Genomic DNA, 23,859 nt, shown 5'->3' with positions numbered 1-23,859 from the left:
CTTGCTGATAAGAGGATATTAGCCCAGAACCTTGGAATACCCAAGATACAAAACGCAAAGCATACAAAACTCAAGAAAAAGGAAGACCAAAGTGAGGATACTTTGATCCTTATTAGAATGAGGAACAAAATAACCATGGAAGGAGTGACAGCAACATAATGTGAAGCAGAGACTGAAGGAATGACCATCCAGAGACTGCTTCACCTGGGGATCCATCCCATAAACAACCAGAAAAACCAGACACTACTACGGATGCCAACAAGAGATTGCTGACAGGAGCCTGATATAGCTGCCAACTGAGAGGTTCTGCCAGTGCCTGACAAATACAGAAGTACATGCTCACAGCCATCAATTGGTCAGAGCACAGGGTCCCCAGTGAAGGAGCTAGAGAGAGGACCTATGGAGCTGAAGGGTTTAGAGCCCCATAAGAGGAACAACAATATGAACTAACCAGTACCTCCAGAGATCACTTGGACTAAACCACCAAACAAAGAAAACACATGATGGATCTCATTGCTCTAGGTAAATGTATAGAGAAGGATGGCCTGGTTGGTCATCACCGGGAGGAGAGTCCTTGGTCCTATGAATGTTCTATGCCCCAGTAGAGGGGCATGCCTAGGACAGGAGGAAGGGAGTGGGTGAGTTGGTGAGCAGGGGTTGGTGTAGTAAACAGGGGATCTTCAGAGGGGAAACTAGGAAAGGGTTTAGCATTTGAAATGTAAGTAAAGAAAATATCAAATAAAAAAGACATTTGTTAGGATTTTATAGGATGATACCTAATTACAATCTTCATTATTTTTGAATGATGTTTTTTGGCAGACACAGGTGAATCATAAAGTAATAAAATGAACATTGAAGGACCCCCACAGAAACCTATCCCCCAAAAGATTGTGGAATTTATTATCTCTACTTGCAGTTTCCAGTGATTGTATATTTGAAGGAAAGCAGAAGCATACACTGCTGTGTTTTCTGACAGCTTTTTATTCCCTTAGACTATGCTTTGATTTAATGAGAGCTATTACAGAAATACTGATGTATTTGCCATTAATGCGTTCAACACCATCATCCACAGTATTTTCACAGTAGCTAAATATTTGACAGCAACGATGCAGCATGGGTAAGTTTTCCATCATTAAGTTCCTATCCAGGCAGTTGGACATACTCTCCATACTGAATGTATGAAGGACTTTGTAGTTCAGTCTGGCTCAGAAGAAACTATGGAGCCCAAGTCCCATGAAGAGTGCAGAGATCCATCTGGGTCTGATATCTGTGGGCTTTCATGATCACACCTGAAATAACAAGGCTCTTAGAGTGAAGACTTGGAGATCACTGTGTTAGTCATAAGAATAAATGCAATGTACTCAATTGTAACTGAAAGCTGACAGTCAATATGTACTGTGTATAACCTTATCAAAATATCAAATTACTTAAAAGAACAATAAATAACCAATAAATAACAAAACTTTGAATGAAAACAAGAAAAACCAAATACCTAAACTAATCAAAACTCAAACCAAAATCAAACCACAAAAATTGTGCAAAGCAAAATTCTTAGTGTGCTCATTTTGTAGCACAGCCTTACAGCCTGTGGCTGTCCTTGGCAACTTAGTAGAAAAGCAGTTCCTGGAGGTAGCAAACTTTGCAGGAGAAATTTAAGCAACACTCTCCTTTTGGAGTGTGGGTCTGAAGGATATGGCCTCCCAAGTCAAAGCAGAACACATGTTGTAAACTTGGATCCAAGGATTTACAATTTTGTTGACTGATCTCCATGTAATTATTGATGATGACCCATCAGGAAAAGAGAAATTTGCACTCAGATTCTTCCTGGATGCCCAGCAGCTCTTGATGTGTCTCAGCATTTCTCTGAGTCCCTTTAAATGTGCACTCTTCCTGGGCCAGAGGCTAGATGAAATTAAGGCCTGTTCATACCAAAGAAACAAAATAAAAGAGGAGCATACAGCCCATTACAGCCATGGTTATTAGGGATGAGAAGCAACAGTGGTGTATTTCCTGTGCACACTCAGTGCTCTTCCTCCAGCACTTCTCTTTGAGGGAGATCATGTCCTGGTCTGTGCCATGTTCTGCTTTCTGCTGGACTATTTCACACTTAGGGAAGAAAGAAACAAAGGCCGGTTAAGCATTTGTCAATTGAGCTGTCTCTCCCAGAACAGCTCTATTCAGCTGGACAAACCAACATGTCCTATCAGCTGAGATCATAACGTGCATCCCAAGTGTCATAGAGCACCTGATCTTGGAATTGTTTCTCACCTTTTAAAAACTGCTAGAATTGGAACTGTCAGCTACACATTATACTGGAGTTCTAAAAAACACCACATTTCCCCAGTTGTGCGGGTATATTATATTGAGTAATAACATTGTAGCAATGTTTGAATGTGAGTTCAAGAGAGATGTGTGCAACCTAGAAACCATGTGGATTCCTTATGGCGTAGGAGCGTGCCCTGAACTGAAGTGAAAGCTATGATTATTTCTCCAGTGCAGGAACCTCACAGGGTTCCTCTCCTCAATCCCTCTATCTGCAAATAACCAGAGACACCATACAACACAATACCCAGGGGTAATTCATGGTTCCTAGAATCTGCAAGAGTGTGCTAAATAAAAATATTACCAAGGCTGGGCAATGAACCTTAAAAGTGATGGTCATGAAGAAACAGAACAACACCCCTGTACATCTATGACTATTGCAGGGCATACTCTCAAACACACATAATATTTAGGTTTATGCAATACAAGCATATTGTATCGCAGTGACCTTTTTAGTTTCGCAGTTAATACAAATATAAAAATCTCCCAGGATACTTTGCAGGAATAAAAAACAAATCTTGAATGGGAAAGGTACTTAGTGGGCATAGTATATAGGCAGCGCAGTCAGTGATATGCTTTCCACTCATAAACCAGTCTGGGAATCAGGGTTCTTGTCCTATTATCCAATCTGGCTCAGCAAGTTCCCAAGGCTGTGTAGAATAGGTTTGTTTCCCAGCCTAGGCTCACATGTTGGTGGTAGACCAGCCTCTTGTTCTCGTTCCCTGTTTCAGACTTGTCCTAAAGTAATCAGTTTCTTCCAATAGGATCTCCCTTTTCTATCACCTAACTGACTTGGTGTCCAAAGGCATGAGCCCAGAGTAATAGGAACTGTCTATAACCAGGATCCAAAAGAAACGTTTTCTCCCCAGAATGTGACTGTGTCAGGGCTATTTTGAGTAGGATAAGGCTGACTAGTTGAAGGACAAATGCTTGCATGGATTATCTCACACTATGTTCATGGAAGGGCTGCACCACACAGGGCCTTTTCAAACTTCAGCAGATGGACATCAGGATAACTTCTCCCTTCGGGGCTGCTCTGAGGACCACTACAACCCTGAGCACCTAGACTCTGTGGATAACTCCTCCTTGTTCTGGAAGCACTGGGTCAAAGAGGACTTCTTTTCCACTTTCTGAACATGGCTTCTAACAGACATAACCAGTTTTATACTACCAGAACTGTGTGAAGGTCCTCATTTCTCCCAACCCCCACTGAGGCTGATTGAGACACAGGTCGGAAAAACCATGCATACACAAAAAGAAACACACAGACACACAGTCACAGACACACACACAAGCACACGCAGACTTATTCACATAGAATCATAACTGAGCAGAAAACAATGAGGTATCTGTTATGGTTCAGGACCAAGATAATTCAGACAATGCAGAGGTGGTGTTTCAAGGGAGACCCAAGGACTCTGCGATTATTTTAGAGGAAGAAAAAGCACGAGAGAAGCGGGGTCATAGTGGCACACTCCTTTAATCCCAGCACTTGGGAGGTAGAGGCAGGCAGATTTCTGAGTTTGAGGCAGGCCGGGTATACAGACTGAGTTCCAGGACAGCCAGTTTGAACAGAGAAACCCTGTCTGGGGGGAGGGGGGGAGGGAAACATCTAACAATGGTCCAATTTGGGGGCATATATTAAGAAATTTTTTCATGAAGCCTCAGAAATCACACACCAAACCTGAGCCTGTATGAAGCCTTTCTATCATCTCTGGTCATCCAGCCAACTCCAGACTCTAAGGCCCAGGAATGACCACTCCAACAGCACTCAAAGAAAATTGAACTGACAAGCTGCTACTCAGGCTCTCTCAGTGTGAACCAAGATATATGAAGCCTGAAGAGACCATTTTGAGATAGAGCAGAAAAGGGGGGAATAGAAAAGCCGCCAAAAGACAGTAATGAAATCCACTTATTTGTCAATTAAACCAGGCTGTCATCCCTGCAAACTATTTCCTACCTAGAATCTCACAAGTTCCCTGTAAAGCAAATGAGCTACAGGCCTTTACTTCTTCCCTCAAAGCTCTTGCTATACTCAAGAAGGGCTCCAACACAGCACCCTTCAAACTTAAGGAATATAGTGTTGTGATGTCTAATCAACCTATCTCCCTTAGTGATTATAGCAGAGCAGGAACATTTGCATTCCAAATATGCAGTTTCTTGAACCAGGCTACCTCCACAGAGAGCCCTGTAGATGATCACATAAACAAACACTTGGAGGAAACATAGGTGAGTGCCTGGAGAAGTTGGTGGACTATTACATTTGATTGTCTATGTTTATGTTTAGACATGAGGGCAATCTGCCTCTGATACACATCATCCTACCTGGTGTTCCTTGGCACTTGGGACACAGATGTTCTTGCTGGCCTCCTCAGAGAACCTCTTTTCTTCCCCACAGGACACTTGTGGCCAGCCTGATCCACCAGCAGCCTTCTGTTCTCATTCAGTAATATCCTTACATTTTCGTGGAGTTGAGTGCACTCACGGAGGAGGTGGTCCTCCTTAATGCTGATCCACAAAGAAAAATTGGTCATTCCCAGCCAGATTCCATTGGCTTGCCACTCCTACAAGTCCTATGATCCCTGCAAGGGCCCTGATTCCCAGACAGCCCCCAGAAGAGTCCACAGTTACATAGGAGCACCAAACAGAGGCAGGTCATATCAAGATACCAGCCATATTCCACAGGACTCATCAAACTTCTAAAAAACCTGACACCAAGAGTACACCATATACATGACAGAAGAGGAAATGTTCCTCATGGTTGATTATAGGTCTGTGGTACATTAAAACCTTCAGCAGGGAGAGGGCTTAGCCCCTCTGAGAGAGGTGAGACGACCAAACAGGTGTGCAATCTTTACATTTTTGTTGGGAATCCTAGATCTTTTAATCTGTGGTCAGAAACCCAGAGGTTCAGGGTTCCTGGATATTCCCAGCGTGGTGGAAAAGTTTTCTATGTAGAGGATCTTGAATTTGGAAGAATAAAGATTGGAGGGTCTTGGACACTCTTCACACTTAGGACACCTGTGTCCAAGAGGTACAAATCCAAGACCCTTGCCTCAGGGCAGGGTTCCTAAATAAAAAACAGATAGCATAGAACCAGAACCCTTGCTTTTGTTCAAAGTCCTAAAAGGACAGAAGCATTCCCTGCCTAGTTCTGGGGGTCTCATTTGTGTCACTGACTCACCTGTAGGAATAGTTATCTTCTATCAGTTCCTTGGAGTACTGCATGGAAACAATTATGGACTGGATCATTTTATTCATATCCAACATTGTCTTCTCATGTTGTGATTTAATGATGTTGAATTCAGTGTTCATCCTGTGGCATGGCCCAAGAAGCAAATAATATGCTGAATTAAGGAATCAATAATCATGTGCAAACAGGCTATATCATGTACTACCCAAGCCAACTGCATGCCACATCCTGGCTCATTCAAACTGGGTCCCCTAGGTGCTAATTAAACTTACTATCCTGGGCAGAGGACAGCAGAGCCAGGAGACCAAATGGAGCTAGCTGACCTTCAAGGGCTTCCCGGGCAAGCATATAGGAATAGAGTACTTCTATGACAATTTTACACTACACTGTGCCACAGGCAAGGGTCCAGTAGATATCTGTAATGACTTTCCTCTTATTTTTAAGGCAGGGATTCTCATTTCTTGGTTTCTGTTGTTCTGTGAATTCCCAGAAAACACAACTAGTATTTACAGGAGAAAGGCTTTATCACATCTCCTCCTCCAGGAGATTCCTGTGTGACAACAAGGAAACACCAGGAGCAAACTTCCCTGGTGATCACTTTGGACCTCTATGGACTCAACACTAACAGGACCTGCAAACTGTGCATCACACAAATCCTCAGACCCCATCAAAGGTCCCAGAGCCCCAGTCCTGAACAAAACACATGCAACTATGTTCACACACACAGACACAATTAGAATGCCAAATAAATCCAGACAGGTGCCATCTCTCAGAATATAATGAACAATATCAGAGTAAAGACTTGAAGCCTGCAGGCATTGCATTCACACACTGAGAGACAGTAAGTGTGAGCAGGACATTCTAGCTGTTCACAGCAACAATCAGAATGCAAAAACCCCAAGGTCAAGTACAAAAGAAGATGATTATAAACACACAGCACCTTGTTTATCCAACAATTAAACACCTGTCAGGGCTACTTAATTGAATGATGGGAGATGACGCACTCCATTCATGGAAGGAAATTGGGTTAACAGATGGCACAATACAGTCAACAGGGTACTGGGCATAATTCCTACCTGTAGTTCAAATCCTCATACATGTAAAGGTTCAGGATTCCACACATTTCCTCCATGTCATTGCTGATCTTCCTCATATCCAATTTCAGTTCTTCTAGTTCATTTATTTTTGATCTCTTCTTAGTCATTTTGGAATTTTGGGTTGAAGTATTTCTAGCAGACCCTGCAGATAGGTAAACACAAAAGAATTTGCATACTTGATGGCCCAGGGGCAGGGGAGACCATTCTGAGTCCCAAGAAGAAGATGGAGGGAGAGAAAAGATAAAGACAGTGAATTCCTAAAAGAGCAGAAAAGCTATCTTCCAGCTGGTTTGCTAAGCTATGTTCCTCTTCCTAACCACCATTGTCAGACATATGCCACACTCGCTGTTACAGGCCCGGTTGCCTTGAAATGTATAAGCTGCCTCAGACAAAGATATGGGGAACATTGTCAGGTCATATCAGATGGGACGCAGGGAAATCCTGAAGTTCATAGTGCTTAGCACTATCAAGCACTAATTAATCGTGTGTCTTCAAATCCAAAGTGTCTGAGTCCTCACCACATGACATGACCAGGGGAGCATCCTTCTCTGTTCTTTTCATCAGAGACTCAAGTTACCTACAGTAATCTGGAAGATGAAGTGCTTCAACTCCCTTCCATGAAAGGACACACTGTTATTCTCATAGTGCCCACTCCTGACATTTTTTGCCACTCAAAATGAAATTAAATAGCTCCCAGAAAAGTAGCTGCAGGTTTGTCAATTCCTGGCTCTGTCAAACTAATCATCAGAAATTCTTGACTCTTTGTCTGACATTGACAAAGTCCAAGGCTTCAGCTTGTAAGACCTACTCCTGGAAGGCCCAGCTCAAGCCTACCTCTACCAGGAATTTCCCCAACACTGCCCAGGACTCATGTGCCTTCTCCATAACCATTTCCTTCTTCCTTTTTCATGAGAAAGGATTCCCTCTTCCTTCTCTGTTGGTCTGGTCACTCCTTCATCGCCATTCTCTTTCTGAAATTGCCTGAGCAGCCAGGAAAACATTCCTGCTGGTGAACCCAGAGCAAACAGAAGGGATGAACCACAGGCAGTTGCTGTCACCACAACACAGGTGACAACACAGAAGATTCTAGTTCTATCCTAGATACAAGAGATTCTCCAAGGAAGGCATTACTGATGATGTCACTAGCAACTGCCATGACCTACCTGTTAACTAGTTCTGCCCAGCTTGGTCCTTTTCTGGGGTGCCTCTCCTGGAGCCTCTCATGGACCCGTGGGATCCCCTTTGGCAACCTCTCCTTCCAAAGCTGGAGAATTCTACTGCTTCATTAGATGTCATGTGCTTTTGAGGGGGAACGTTGGTTAGGACTCTGACATGCTTAAGAGATTTTGTTGGCACCCAAAACTCTAGGGACTGTGGATGTAGTAGATGTTTCACAACAGCAAATATACCAGCTGTGTCAATTCATGTGACATACACTCCAATTTCCCAGGGTTTTCCTGTCTCACAGAGGCAAATATCTTTCTCCTATAGGTTTAATTGTACAAAACATGGACAATATTTTCTAACGGTGTATTCCTTGACAGAGGGCATTTTTTCATATATATATACATGAGTTTCACAAAATCTCTGGTTTACAACCCTATCTTTTACAAACTTGCTGTCCCTTCTTCAAAACATTATCCTGCACATGCTCCCATTCTCAAATACAACCAGACAATTTAAGTGGGCAACAGAGAGTAGTGGTCATCCTGGACTGTACATTACTGCATTGTAGCCTCATAGCAATTACTTCTCCAATATCTGTCTTCCAGAATTGCTAAGTTGAGAAATGAGGGTGTTGCAGGTTGTAACGTCATACTGTACTCACAGCAAATATAATACTCAGAAGGTAGGGCTGGGAGTGCAATGACCTGAATTGAGATGAAACCTCAATTTTAATGTGTCTATAAGGTCAGGATCCTGTCCCTTTGGCATTATCATCTCTGGCTTTTGTGTTCTTATGCTGGCTTTGCTGAACCTGTGCCCCCTAACCTCACAGATTTAAGAGTGAAAAATCATGTATATCTTCTTTCAGAAAACATCTGAATTTCACTACCTTCTTGAGCCACACAATATCAATATGCAGAGCTCAAAAATCAGGGGGAGATAGGTGATGGCTTCAAAGATGAGGGCTTTTTCTTACAATTAGGGCGCATATTTTTTTCCAATGTGATTTTTCCTTTTCTCTTTCACTAAGGGTGGCTTGTGTGTTTGCTGGCCTAAAGGGTCCTGGTTCCAACAACATGGGGCTTACTCTATAGAGGCTCAATTTTACCAAGAAAAGGATTGTTGTAGAATCATGTCGTGACAGCAAGTAGTTCAACTACACTGTCTTAGGTCCAGCTGACCTGGTATAGGACTGACGACCTGAGCTATCTGAGGAAAGGAAGCAGCATGCAGTGTCACACAGCTCTCTCTGATGCAAACTGCTGGAATTGGAATAGGGATGTTTGTTTGTTTGTATGTTTGGTTGTTAATTATAAAAACAAAAAAAGTTAGCCACAGTTGGTACATGCCAGTAATCTCAGCACTCAAAAGGGTTTTAAACAATTGTTGTTGTTTGTATTCCTGTTGCTTTTATTGGTTTTGTTTTGAACTCTCCCAGCTATTTGCACTGGACCCAGAATATTAAGCCCATGCTCTGTACAGTCCTATCATTTATGTTAATCAGTGATTTTATTCTTAGCAACCACTCCTGAGATGATCTCATTACTCACTTTCAAATAAAGAAAACAGTCATACAGACATTAGTTAACTTGTACGGTCTCACGTAATCAACTCATCATGACTGTAGAGTGGCATCCCAATCTTTGAAATACCCAAGCTTCTATTTTTGAGATGTCAGGCATCTGTGGAAGACTCGATATCTGGTATGGTAGGGGACCTGGAATGGCTGCCACCTGAAGGCCAAAACTGCCCCTCCAGTGCCTCTGAAGCCTGAGGCAGAGGTCAGCCAACAACACAGGAACCCTTGGCCACAGCCAGTTCAGGACTGTACTTTGGATGAGCCCTGAGACCTGGATTAACAGAGGTTTCCAGAGTTCTGGTAAAAGTGAGCACAAACACTTCGACTTGAGGAGAATAATGGATCTATGGGACAAACATCTTTCTTTTTTATTTATCTTTGCTATGTTCCTAGTTTATGTCAATACCAAAGGCACCCTACTTTACAACATCTATTCTCTCTGGGTGTTAAAGTTATTGCCTGTGTATACACACTAGAGTTACTAGAACAATACATTCTGTCCAATTTTTTTAAATAATTAAATATTTTTTATTGATATCTTTTTATTTATTCACTTTACACTCTGCTTTCTGCCCCCTGACACCTATATTCTTTCCCCAATATTGCTGGCTGCTTCTTTTCTGAGGGAATATGTGGCAGCTATCTCAGGTCATCCCTTCTTCTACCAAAGCTAAGTGACCCTGTCCTGGAGAAAGGTGCTGAGGGTGCTGGGAATGAATGACTTCTGCTTGGCTTTCTTCTTGTTCCACTTGGCTGGCTTTGAGCAGTTCTTGCAGAACTGTCCTTGAACTTGGTACTTCATCCTGATGGTCCGTAAGAAGCACTGGTTTTATTAATTATTCTTGAGAGTATATTTCCATCAAACCGAATCCCATCAGTATACTAACAAAGACAAAGGAAATGAGATATGAGACATCTATTCCAGGAGTTTCCAATTGTTCTCAGACCAGCAGTAGAGAAGCCCACAAAGCTGGCAAAGGTAACTGAGGTCACACAGGGACCTGAGAGCATACTGCTGCTTTCCTAAAGAATGTTCTAGAGGATTATTATATCTAAACTCCCATAGATTCGTGTGCACTGGACACCAAAGGGCTCAACATACTTTGCTTTTGTCACTCAGCTTCTCCAAGTATTAGAAGTCCCCCAATTTAGAGGGATTTGAAGGTATAAATAAGTCCCAGTGGCTAGAGGTATCTCAAAAAATGTGTAAGAACAGAGAACTGCTTGAGAATCAGAAAGACAAGAGCAAAGTCATAGCCCAATAAGAAAATCTGAGTAACAAGCCATCAAGTGAAAACTGAAAGTAGCAGGCCATGCACCAGTAAGGTTGGTCCTTGGCTCTCAGGTAGATCTATCTGAAAATTTCTGAGGAACTCCATTTTGATTTCCAGAGTTGCCATAGCACTTTGCAGTCCCACCAGAAATGGAAGAATGTTCCTCTTTCTTCAAATTCTCACCAACATATGCTTTCACATGAGTTTTTTTGATCTTAGCATTCTTCACTGGAAAGTATAACGCTGGACACCACCTCAGGGTCATTTTGATATTCATTTACCTGAAAAAAAAGGACTTTGCACACTTCTTCAGTGCTTCTCAGCCATTCAAGATGCGTTGTTGTGAATGTTGTGTTTAGTTCTCTACCTCATTTTTAGATTGTGTTCTTAGCTCTTATGAAGGTTATCTACTTGAGTTCTTTATAACATAACAACAGAACCTGAGGAAATCCAAAACATCATCAGATCCTACTACAAAAGGCTATACTCAGGAAAACTGAAAACCTGTATGAAATAAACAACTTCCTAGACAGATACCAGATACCAAAGTTAAATCAGAATCAGATTAACGATGTAAACACTCTCATTTCCCTAAAGAAATAGAAGCAGTCATCAATAGTCTCCCAGCCCCAAAAAGTCCAGGACCTGACAGGTTTAGTGCAAAGTTCTAGCAGACCTTCGAAGAAGACCTGATTCCAACTCTCCTCAAACTATTCCACAAAATAGAAACAGAAGGCACTCTACCCAATTCTTTCTATGAAGCCACAATTACTCTGATACCTAAACCACACAAAGATCCAAGAAAGAAAGAGAACTTCAGACCAATTTCTCTTATGACCATGGATGCAAAAATACTTAATAAAATCCTCACAAACCGAATCCAAGAACACATCAAGACAATCATCCATCATGACCAAGTAGGCTGGATCCCAGGGATGCAGGGATGGTTTAATATACGCAAATCCATCAGCGTAAATCACAATATAAACCAAATCAAAGAAAAAAAAAAAAAACACATGATTATCTCATTAGATGCTGAAAAAGCATTTGACAAAATCCAATACCCATTCATGATAAAAGTCTTGGAAAGATCAGGAATTCAAGGCCCATACCTAAACATGACAAAAGCAATCTACAGAAAACCACCATCAAACTAAATGGAGAGAAGCTGGAAGCAATCTCACTAAAATCAGGAACTAGACAAGGATGCCCACTTTCTCCCTACCTCTTCAATATAGTACTTGAAGTCCTAGACAGAGCAATTGGACAACAAAGGAAGATCGAGGGGATACAAATTGGAAAGGAAGAAGTCAAACTATCACTATTTGCAGATGATATGATAGTATGTATAAGTGACCCTAATAATTCCACCAGAGAACTCCTAATCCTGAAAAACAGCTTCAGTGCAGTAGCTGGATATAAAATTAACTCAAACAAATGAATGCCCTTTCTCTACACACAGGATAAACGGGCTGAGAAAGAAATTAGGGAAACAACACCATTCACAAGAGTCACAAACAATATAAAATACCTTGGCGTGACTCTAACTAAGGAAGTGAAAGATCTGTATGATAAGAACTTCAAGTCTGTGAAGAAAGAAATTGAAGAACACAGAAGATGGAAAGATCCCCCATGCTCGTGGGTTGGCAGGATTGATATAGTCAAAATGGCTATCCTGATGAAAGCAATCTACAGATTCAAACTTCCAACTCAATTCTTCACTGAGTTAGAAAATGCAATTTGCAAATTCATCTGGAATAATAAAAAAAAACCTAAGATAGCAAAAACTATTCCCAACAATAAAAGAACCTCTGGGGGAATCACCATGCCTGAACTCAAGCTGTAGTACAGAGCACTTGTGCTAAAAACTGCATGGTACTGGTACAGCGACAGACAGGTAGATCAATGGAAAAGAATTGAAGACCCAGTAATGAATCCATACACCTATGGTCACTTGATCTTTGACAAGGGAGCTAAAACCATCCAGTGGGAAAAAGACAGCATTTTCACCAAATGGTGCTGCCACAACTGGCAGTTATGTAGAAGAATGCAAATTGATCCATTCTTATCTCCTTAAACAAGACTCAAGTCTAAGTGGATCAAAGTACTCCACATAAAACCAGAGACACTGAAACTTATAGAGGAGAAAGTGGGGAAAAGCCTCAAAGATATGGGCACAAGGAAAAAGTTCCTGAATAGAACAGCAATGGCTTGTGCTGTAAGATCGAGAATCGACAAATGGGACCTCACAAAATTGCAAAGCAAAAGACACTGCCTCTGGTGCATTCTGGGGGTCCAGTTTCCTGAGGCTGCCTGTTTACATTCTTTCTGCCAGACATCAGGACTTCAGTCATTTTCCCTCTACCAATACCAGATCAGGTTTCCCTCTCCCCACACCAACTGCCCCCTACCATGTTAGGGAGGGAGGGAAGGACCTGGGAGGGAAAGTGATCCTGTTTGTTTAAAAATGACTTTCATTATGATGTGTTAGACTTAGGACTAGCTCTGGATGCTGTATGCTGGCTCTTATGGGACTCTGTTACAGAACACTCCTCTGAAGTGCTCTAGGCATCCCTGCAGCAGAGGCTCTGCCTGGGTTCATCCAGCTACCTCCTAAATCTTCTCTATCCAGAGAACACTATTCACTAGAAATAGGCAGAAACTGCAGAGAGCCGGGTTCAAGGGTGGCAATCTCAGGTCTACAGGCAGTATTTCTCAATAAAAGTGTAGTTTCTTCCAACCATGGTTATGCACTCCTTTAAATCCCATCACTTAAAAGTTATAAACAGGAGGAACTCTGTGTGTTCAAAAACAGCAAGCTCATAACATATCAGAGAGTTTGGAATGGAGGAAGACACTCACTGAGTATCAAACATATTGTTTCCTGGACAGAAGGTCCTGAAGACTAGATCCATGTAAACTATGATGTGTTCTCTTTCTGGCTGTGACCATCAGGTTGTCCATGAGCAGAAAGAAGCCCACAAAAGTCACTCCACAGGATCCTCCCAGGCTTTGTTCCTACTTCATCTGAGAGACAACCAAGCAAGACCAGATTTTTTTTTTTTTATTGCTTGTTCTTCTTCTGCATGACCAGGTCCTTCTGCTCAGCAGTACTATAGCCTTTGCTCCAGACTATCCTGTTCCTGATAATTAGAGTATGTGTTCTTAGTGGAGGGGTATCAAAAAGCATGCACACACTGGAATAAAAATGCAAGTGTTTACAAAGGATACCAGTGGTTGATGATCAGCCAGGCAAGCAAAGCAGCCAGCTTCTGGGCGAAAGAGCAAACAGTATTTCAAGACAGAGGCTGAAAATGAAACCCAATGAGATCTTCTAGAAAATGAAGAAAATGCATGAAAAAGTGCATGAAAAAAAATACCACATGCCTATACTATACAAAAAAGAAAATATACACACACACAAAAACACACATATCCGCAGCCTATCCACCACACACAGAGTATGTAAATGAGAGCAAAATACCAAAAAAAAAGCACCTCGTGCTGCAAGAACACATTCGTTTAGTTATAGCATACCAGCAATTTGAGCGGTATCTTACACTATGCTAAACAAAAGGTGGAAGATACAATTGCTATGGTGAGCATGCTTTGCTTGGCCAGACTATGCTGAAGTGGTTGCATAAAATTTCCTCTTGCAATCTTAAATCTCTGACACCATGACCCTAGCTTGTCAGAATCCCTACCCACATCCATAGTCATCCAGTCAACAGGAGAATGCAATCTACAGAAAAGGAGAATACTCCAGCCTCATTGACAAAAAACATGGCTAACACTCTGCTAGTCAGAGTTCAGTCAGTGTGAGTCTGTCCTGGGCAGATTAAAAAGATTGTCTTGAAATGTAGACAGCAAAGATGAGAAATGCCACATGTCACCCCAAAAAAGATGACATCAAGAACTGCTCATTTGGCATTTGCAAAGGGATTCCCCCCACCCTTGCAAGCTGCTTCTCACATGTGAATTATATGACTGATGCCAAGCAAATAAGCCACAAGCCCTGACTTCACTCACTTAAAGCTCTGTGCACTGAACCCTGTAGGCGTGTGGTGTATTATTGAACTGTACTCATCTTTGGGCTGAAGTATTAAGCAGAGGAGGATTTGCTTGCTGATAATCCACTTTCTCACAAGAAGCTCATTCCCCAGAAATATTTGTGCTTGGACATAGACCTGAACAATTGGCTGTCATGAGGTATGTACTTAGATTGCTGTGTGGATGAGTAAGATGATGGATGAAAGCACAGGTAGGTGGATGAGCTCGTCTAGAAGTTACAAGGGCAGATGGAGCTAACCATTAGCCTGACAAAGCTGCCTGACTCTACCTGTTGTTCCTGACTCTGGAAGTCACTGGCCTCTTCCTATTGGTCCTTATGGAGCCCCTTTAAGTCCCACAAGTACTGCAGCACCAGTGCCTCATCTTCCAGCACTTTCTTATTCCTGTGCCTCCTCAGCATGTCTACCTTCTTCTTCAGCTGATTCAGTTCCATCAGAAGGTGGCTCTGCAGGTTTCTGCAAACACCCAATGCATACAAAGCCCCTGCTATCCTTTTCCTATTAACTTATAAGAAACACCATCAACCCCATCAGACCCTGGTTCTCAGGAAGACCTAGATAAGAACTCAGGACATCTAGGTGAGCTGCACTCAGAAAGCAAAAACTAGAGAACAGCAAATTCCAGAAACACTCATGCTACTTCCAAAAGTCCCAACACTAAGAGGGATCCATGTTTCCTAAAAAGAAGAAGTGGACTACAGTTGTCCCTACCTGTCCATCCTAATGGAGAAACATCACGAAGGAATGGGCAAAGGCACTATGAATTGGAAAGGAGAAACAAGGGGAATACTTGCTATATATGGGTCTGCTGGTAACTAGCTCTCTACAGATCCTGACTCAGCCCCGGGGGTCAAGAAGACCTCACATGATACAAATAGTTCTTCTGTCAAGACCAGGGTTTCTCAATTTACCAAATGCTGTGGATGCTTTAATGCAGTGACCTCCCAACTTAAGATTATTTTCATTGCTACTTGGGTACTATAATTTTTGTACTGTTATAAGCCATAATAGAAGTGTCTGAGATAAAGGATTGTCTGATACACAACCTCTGTGAAAGGGTCCTTTGACCTTTTTTTTTTAACCCCAAAAAGTGTTTCAACCCACAGGTTTACAACAGAAAAATCTAAAGGCTCCTGTGTGAAGTGGCAGAAAGCAAGAACCAGAGCTCGAGAGTCTCCTGTGCAGGATCAAAAGCAGAGATGGCAATTCTACAGCTCATGTGCTCCCAAGCAAGACAGACAGTTACCTATAGCAGCCTTTCTCTTTGCCAGGAATTCAAATGTCTCTGAGGCCTCAGTGTACACATTCTGTAAGCTCTGCAGGTCCAACATTACCTGCTTAGTCTCCACTTTCAATTTTTCATAGTAAGGATTTGATCTGTGGTTGGGCCTGGCCCCAAGAGCAAAGAGTCCCAAGAACACAGGCTTCAAGTGTCACCTGAATCCAGGATGGATTCTGAACTATCCAAGCTCACAGTATGTTACCTTCTACCTCCTATGTACTAGGATCATCTAAGCTTATTAATCTTGCTATCTTGTCCAAAGGTCTCCAGAGGCTGGGTGTCCAGGTGGTTAGAGTTCTGGTTGTTTGAGCTCCCGCATAGGCCTGGAGGGACAGACGAGGTCTCTAAACTCTCAGTAGTTTATGGCACAGGTGTGGGTATACAGAAACTATGAGGACATTTCTCCTTTTTTTTTTCTTTCAGAACAAGGACTCTTGATCTTTGGCCTAGTCCTATGAATTTGGCCAAACTATATAATCCACATTTCAGGGAGAATTACCCAGAATGAGGAGGTCATGGTTCATTCACCACAGAACTCAAATATTTCATCAAGTTGAACACATAATGCAAGTGCATTGTTGCTTGAAGTATGGTTTCCAGTCCTAAGCATTGGCATTGTCAGCAGACTGTAAGGCAGGCAATTCCTCAGGTCCTAGCACATACCCTTATGACCAGAATATAGAGAGAGTCACACACACACACACATGCATGCACACAGAATCAGGGTGTGTTTGCAGGGAGAATGAGAAAGTACAATTGAAATAGAATCCAGAGGAAATGCAGAGGACATTCTGTTTATAAGGCCCAAAATCTGAGAAGAGTATTAATGAGCCCAAGACCTTCCATCATGTATCAGGATGGACCAAATGGGACCAAGCTTTCCTGGTGATATAGCAAGCTTCAGCAAGCAACACCTGCCAGACAATTACAAAGCTTTGCAAACAAACAAACAACGAACTCAAGCAAGCAAACAATCAATCAAAACCTCACAGCAACTAATATCTCACTCAAACGGTCACATGTCAGTGCCTCTATCAATACATGCTGAGACATCACATCCTCTTCAATCCCTCAGTTGTAGGCTTTCATTTTCATATAAAAAAAATAGAATACCCTATGTCCGCAGCTCACTCCTGCTCTGACTTCAAGTTCAGCCTGTGAGAATGTTTAGCGAGAAAAGGTTGGGCACAGTGACACCCTGGAGTTACAGTCTCCCAGTACCATAAAATTTAATAAGAATAAATTGTAGGCCATACCATAGACCCAAGAAATTGACCATGATGTTTGACAGAATGAAAAATACCTCTTGTGCAAAGCTTTCTCACTGATGAAGATCAGGTGATCTTGTAGCTCATTTTTCCCACTGGTCATCGGCTGACTGATTAGACTTTCCACTTTCCTCACCCATCTTCTGAACAGGAGTGTTGGGGATGATGGTGGTACACCAGCAGCCCCTATGGGTAGATGAACACAAGTGAATATGCATACTGTCAAGGAACAGAGCATTGACAGAACACTGAGTCCTATACAGACATCTTACAAAACAGGAATCCATGTGACCCAGTCATTCCTCTTTCGCTTCACTTTGCACATGCATCATGTGACCAAGGACAGGATCCTCAGGCTTATTCATAGCTGCGTATGATTTAATTAGGCAGTACTGTCCATAAGCTTGTGGTATAGAAACCATCAGAAAATTATCATAGCCCACAAGCACCAAGATGGTGTGGAGATGCCCATATCTCCTGTCAGGTCACTCTAGAAACAAGACTATGGATGGAAAAACAGTGCAAGAGCACAACGAGTTCCCAGACTCACCAAGTCAGCTGCGTGAGAGCCCAGTGTGCCCAGAGTTGGCAAGAAAGCACCAGTCTCTACTCTGGCTCACTATTTTGACAGTCCAGTGGCTAGACTAGAGAACAAACTGATACCCACACCTGCTACCTATGTGGGCAACTTTTAGGGAACACTGTTCAGAGACGTTCTTCTGTGACATCTGAGAAATGAAAGGTCTTCCCTGGGAAGCCAATTTCTTTCCTTCTTAGGAGAGCTGGACAGACAGTTCACCTAATGGAGTCCCTGGGGTAAAGGACAGTGATGCCCAGCCCTGAGGTGCTGACATCTCACTCACAGTCCTCTGCCTGCTGCTGCTTTCACTTTTGTCCCGTTCAAACCCATTTCCCCTGTAAGAGCAGAAGCCTGAAACTCCCAGGACAACAGCTTTGGCCTTAAAACTTCATTGATCTGGGACAAACTAATGTCCTGTAATCATTGACAAATTCAGGATCCATGACAAGCAGGGAAGGCCAGAAGCTTCCCAGAGAGACTAACTACTGAGTCCCAATTCCTGAAGACCCAGAAACAGACTGTGGTCTCCTTCAGGAATTTTCCCATCTTCTGACCAATACTTATGGTGGCGCATTTTCAAGGACCATTTATTTCTTGATGCTTTGGTCTGAGGGTCAAGGGTCATCTTTCTTCCTCTCACTTGTGTCCATTCTTTCTCCTAAGTAGCATCCTTCCTCTAGCCAACATATCTATGGATGATTAGGAAAGGCAGTGCATAAAGTGGTCCAAGTGCAGTTGGTGTTGCCACAACACAGGTGACATCTCAAACCATGCCAGGCCTCTCCAGGATACAAAAGAATGTCTAGGGAAGGAACTGCTGATGTCATGGGGAGCTGACACTGCAACCATGCTAACTAGCTCTCCTCACAATTCATGCTGCACTTTCCAGGAGCCACTCCTAACACTGAAGGGAATCCTTTCAGTACCTCCTCCTTCCAAAGACCTCCATTAGATTGGTTGGAAACTCATTACTAATTCCCCCATGGGGAACTGATTGTTTATTTTCAAAAATTTCCCCAGGAATGTTTCATTTCTTTCTCAAAATTCCCCTATTCATCTAAATGTGAAATAAAATACTCCTGAAAATTCAGATTAGGATGAATATGGATGCAGAAGGAACACCTGCCTCAAGTACTGATGCTTGGAAGCACACCCAGGAAGAGCCTGCAGGGCCTTGAACTCACAGATATCTACTTGTCTCTGAGTACTCCCAAGTGCTGAAATTAAAGGCAGGCAGAACCAGGCCAGGCATTCCCATCACCTCCTTTCTCTCCCCTACTTCAACTTGTGTCCCAACATTTTCTTTGGTCCCTACCTCTAATAGAAAGCAGGGCAGAAGGTACTTGGATTCTAGCTAATGGCTCTTTTACTGTCATTCTCTTATGAAGCCTGGACCACATGTGTGCTGTTAGTCAATATGATCACATATAGCTTCAAACATTAAAATATACCCTTTGTTACAAGATCCAATCTTCTTGAAACTCAAACTGTGTTCACTGAAAAATACATCATAGATGGGAGAGTGGGGAAGAGAGAGAGAGAGAGAGAGAGCAAATTCTTGCATACATGTTGCCACATGCCATGATAACACAGTAATCCCATTTAGTCAAGTTTGTATGGTAAAATATTAAATTCCCTATATTTAAATTTTAAGAAAGTTTTTTGAAAAACCAACTCAGAACTGGAATCCCAGTGAAAACAGGTTTGCTTTCTTTGTTGTTCTTTCATTTTGTTTTAAGAGAGTATGGATTTATTTTGTCTCAGAGTATAAATATATCTTGGTGGGAAAGGCATGGAGCTGGGTCTCTAGTTGTGGTTGCCAGAGCATGTACCAGCTGCTTGTTCTGTGCCACCTACTAGGAAGCAATGGGGGGAGGGGACACACACAAAGCTTGAAAATGAGAGTCTCTGAGCACACAGAGTTGGGGCTTCAAAAAGCTGTGATTCTACTGCTTAGATCTGATATCTCTCTCTCTCTCTGTCTCTCTCTCTTACTCTCTCGCTCTCGCTCCACCCTCTCTCTCTGTGTGTCGGTGTGTCTGTGTGTGTCTGTGTGTGTGTGTGTTAGACAGACAGACAGACAGTGTGGCTTCTTAAAATTATATATAGACTAGCAATTAATGTTGTAAGTATAGCATGCCGCATGACGGTCATATCGATTCATTCTGAAGGAAACCAGAACTCACTTCATTCAGATTCTTGAGATCCCTGAATCAAAGTTAAAGACTCTGATTTTGGGGAATTTGATGATGCCTTATACTCTGCTGAAGCAAGAGCAGGGCATGCAGTTTCAGGCCTGCCTGGCCTATCGGGTAAATCCCACAGCAGCCTGTCCTACAGTGTGATGCTCTGTCCCAAACATAAACAACACAGATTCGGATGGACCCAGTGTTCCTTCAAAACATATTTAGATTAAATCGTCAACCCCATTGCACCCCATGCCAGAAAATTTAACATTTAAAGCTGTTTCCTCTACTACATTCTTGCTTTCTCTTGAATACACTCCTCTTTTAGTCGTTCAGGTAACACAACTTTCTTATGTAGTTATATAAAGCATTTGAAAAATCCTTAAATATTGTAGTCATTACACAAAGTTCTGAATAAAATCCCTCGTGAGAACTTTTTATGACACATACTTGGATAGATGTCAACCTTCAGCTATAAAGTAAGGTTCTTGGGGACAACGCTTGTCTGAGAGTTAACAGCTTGCCCAACAATCTCAGAACACGACAGGTGTTGGATAAGAATATGTGCTGAACTAATAAAATGCCTTAGCCACTTACATACGCCAAGTTTTGAAGAGTTCAACATTTAGCCACTGCTCCTGCTCCATCTCACATCTCTGTGAAGGTTTTAGCTTTAAACGTTCATGTTGCGAGACGAGTACTGAAGATTTTCTAGGAGAATAAGAAAGCACTCTGTTTCTTAGCACTTTGGAGAAGAAAGCCGGAGGTTCTCTAATTTTCTAACTGCGGTGAAGTCCTAGCATTCAGCACCCAAAAAGCACCACACATAACTTGGAGCTTCCCGCTGTACGTGGTGGAAGCTGATAAGATTTTATATAGTAAAGTTCAAAACAGGTCGCTGGATTTCATTCCCAATGATCTAAAATGTCAAGACTGAATTGTATGTTTAACCAAGAACACCTTACTCCCTAATAATGATCGCAATAGAACACGAGCAGATGGGCTACCTAACGTGCAAACTCACAAAAACAAACGCAGTGGCAGATGGATCAAAGTCGAAGGACACTCGTGAAAGGTCAGGAAGCAGGAGGCAGTAAATTGTACCCTGGCAAAAGGGCTGGAAGTCTAAGGGTAAGAAAAGAAGCAAGCCTGGCCCCTGACCTACAAGCTCTCAACAGGCAGAGGGCGCACCTGAGCAGACTCAGGAAGTCCCTGGGACAACTTCACTGGAACAGCACCTCAGCAGGGATGAAGCCAGAAATTTTAGACCAGGCTTTTGAGACGGTTCACAACGTCAATCAAAAACGAGTAAGAAATACATAGATAGGGTATGCAGGGCCAAAATTCATTGCCCACTCAAGATTACAAGGGTCTACGCAGGGCGGGGATTCCTGCGAGGAATCCCTGAATGGATGGATGGATAACAGAAGGTTCAGTTTGAGGTGCAAGAAATAAGTTAATGGATTTTAGGGAATAAATCCAAAGACCCCGACTCTCATCTTCTCACAGGCAACACTGAGCCCCAAAAGTGACTCAATCTGCGCGTGGCGTGTGCTGTGAGGTCCAGGGGAAAGCGAAGTTATCTGGGGCTGGATCCCTGGCCAGGTCCTTGACCCTCAGAACAGTTCAGGGCAGCCTAGGCTACCCGAGTCGGAGGCGTGGCTCTGGGCTTCTGGCAGCCGCGGGCCTTCCCAGGCGGCGGTCCTCGGGAACCTGCGTGCCCAGGTGACTGCCAGCGCGCGGTCAAGAGGTGAACCCCGTCTCCTCCTGGCCGCACCCGCTGACCGCGCAACCCAGCCCCCTCCAGTTCCCTGACCTCCATGCCACTCTAGGAAATAAAGTGCAAAGCTGAGAAAAGGATGAAGCGCGGAAATGGTCCTCTCCGGATCCAGAGGCCGACCAGACAAAGGCGCTTCGGGCGGGGAGCAAGGAGGAGCCAGGGCGCGGGAGGAAGCGCTGTCCCGGCTGGGAAGCAGCTGGGGACCTCATCCCGGACCGCTTCCGGAACGGAACCTGGCCGGGACGTCGAGGCGGGGAGCAAGGACAAGCGGGAGGGGTGGGCGCGGGCGCGGGCGCGGTACCCACCGGTTCCTCCCAGGCTGGGCTCTGGGATCCAAGCACGGGGCGCACGTGCTGCGGCTCCATCCTGCGGGCCCGCGCCCGCTGACCGATGGAGCGCAGGGACACGGCGCTCTCTGGCTTCGGACGCCTTCGCCACCCCCCCCCCCCCGCCCCCTCCGCGCAGGTCCCTTCCTCCACCACCACCTCCGCAGCCGCATGAGTGCAGCTCCATGGCGCGGTGGCGAGCACTGGGCTCCTCAAGCCTTTGCTGCCTCCCATGGCCCCAGAATCTGCCACCCCACCCCTCTCCTGTCTCTGCCTCCGACCCCCTCCCCTTTTCTCCCACCGTCTGCCCCTTCCCCAGCGACCCCTCCCGGCCGGCGGCCCGGGATGCATGTGACCCCCCCTGCCAGGCCATATATGGCGCCGAAAGGAAAGCAGCCACCAGGCGGTCACAGGCACCTGGCGGTGGTGCGGCTAAAAGAGGAAGCTTCACCAAGGACCCAGGCTCAACAGGAGCATTGGGGATGTCAGGGGCAAGTAGCTCAGGAGGGTTGAGCAGGACCTGGCCCCTTTCCTTCAGGCATTCCTTGCCTCGGGTGCCTGTAGCTCCAGGTGGTTGCCTCCTGAGCTGAGCCTGGAGCCAATTGCCCAGGACAGTACCTGGCTTCAACAGAGCAAGGTTGTGCTTTGCGCCCCTGAGCTGCTCCCAAGCACCTATTCTGGCAGCTGGGATGTCTGGCTGGGCTGGCTGGGGAGCCCTGCTTTTGTTCATTTTCTATGGCTGAAAGATTTTGTGAAAAGAAAACCAGCTAAGGAGCAGGTCTGTGGTTCCCTGTGAGCTCTCAACTCAAATTAGGGACAGGGGCAGTTCAGAGACAGCTCAAATGTCAACTGTCTCTCCTGCTGCTCTCTGGGAAAAAGAAAATGAAAATTGCAACTAGCAAGTTTTTCAATCATCTTTTCTGAAATCATCTTTACTAGCTGTGGAGACAGTTTCCATCTAGTTGCAAACAGAGGAGTGACTGCATTTGCATGGATCATTTCCTCTCTCATGGACTTCAGACTCCTGCATCTCCTGGCCCTTAGTCTGGTAGACAGATGCATTCACACGTTTTGAAACCGAAAATTCAAAACACGTACTTGATCCAGCATGCTCCCAAGTCATACTAACTTCCAAGGCTAATATTCCACTGGAGCTACACATATAAAGGTCACTAAGGATTGTGGAGAGAGCTAAGCCACTGGATGGTTTCCAGCCCTCACTTTCTGTGACTTGACTGACTAGATTTGCATTCCTGAATCTCTCCTTTAAAGGGGCCTTGGAATGTTGGGTCCTCTTTGTTTGTGACTATGCTTTGTTCAGTGGCCTCTTACCTGCTGCCTAAGTAGCCTGTCCTTCATTTACTTTGAATGAGGGTTAAGTGGGGTGAGTGAGCAGTCTACAAGTTCCTCCCTTGCTTTTAGTTAGCAGCCAGATGATAACTCACAGATCTCCATCATTCTGACCATGCTGCCTTTACCTCAGCACTGGGATCACAGATGAACACTGGGGCTCACTCAAACCCAGCCCTTCATTCCTCTAGGCCAACTGAGCTATCCCAGACCAGAAGTGAACTGCTGTTTTTCAAGCATGTTGTTACATTTTTTGACTTTTTTCACTTGGGTGTCTGTGTCTGTGTGTGGGTTTGTGCACAGCAGTGTGAATTCTCATGGAGGCCAGAAGCATCCAGTACCCCTAGAGCTGGAGTTAGGAGGCACCCAGTGTGGGTGCTCCAAA

The 23,859-nt window shown here is 43.9% G+C and overlaps 1 pseudogene across 1 annotated transcript; it reads right to left on the bottom strand.

Moving 5' to 3' along the window:
* Window positions 1-964: 964 nt before the first annotated feature.
* Gm10409 (predicted gene 10409) lies at window positions 965-22,208 on the bottom strand (annotated as a pseudogene). Its single transcript, NR_033121.1, has 7 exons — window positions 22,104-22,208; window positions 20,616-20,729; window positions 17,288-17,438; window positions 6,592-6,754; window positions 5,507-5,638; window positions 4,648-4,830; window positions 965-2,106 (listed from the first exon to the last, which is right to left on the bottom strand). The product of NR_033121.1 is annotated as a predicted gene 10409 (transcript).
* Window positions 22,209-23,859: the final 1,651 nt, after the last annotated feature.

Source organism: Mus musculus, chromosome 14 (genome assembly GCF_000001635.26).
Source record: "Mus musculus strain C57BL/6J chromosome 14, GRCm38.p6 C57BL/6J".
Classification (NCBI taxonomy): Eukaryota; Metazoa; Chordata; class Mammalia; order Rodentia; family Muridae; genus Mus; species Mus musculus.
The sequence above is the reverse complement of the archived record's forward strand: the minus strand, read 5'-3'. Positions and strand labels throughout refer to the sequence as shown.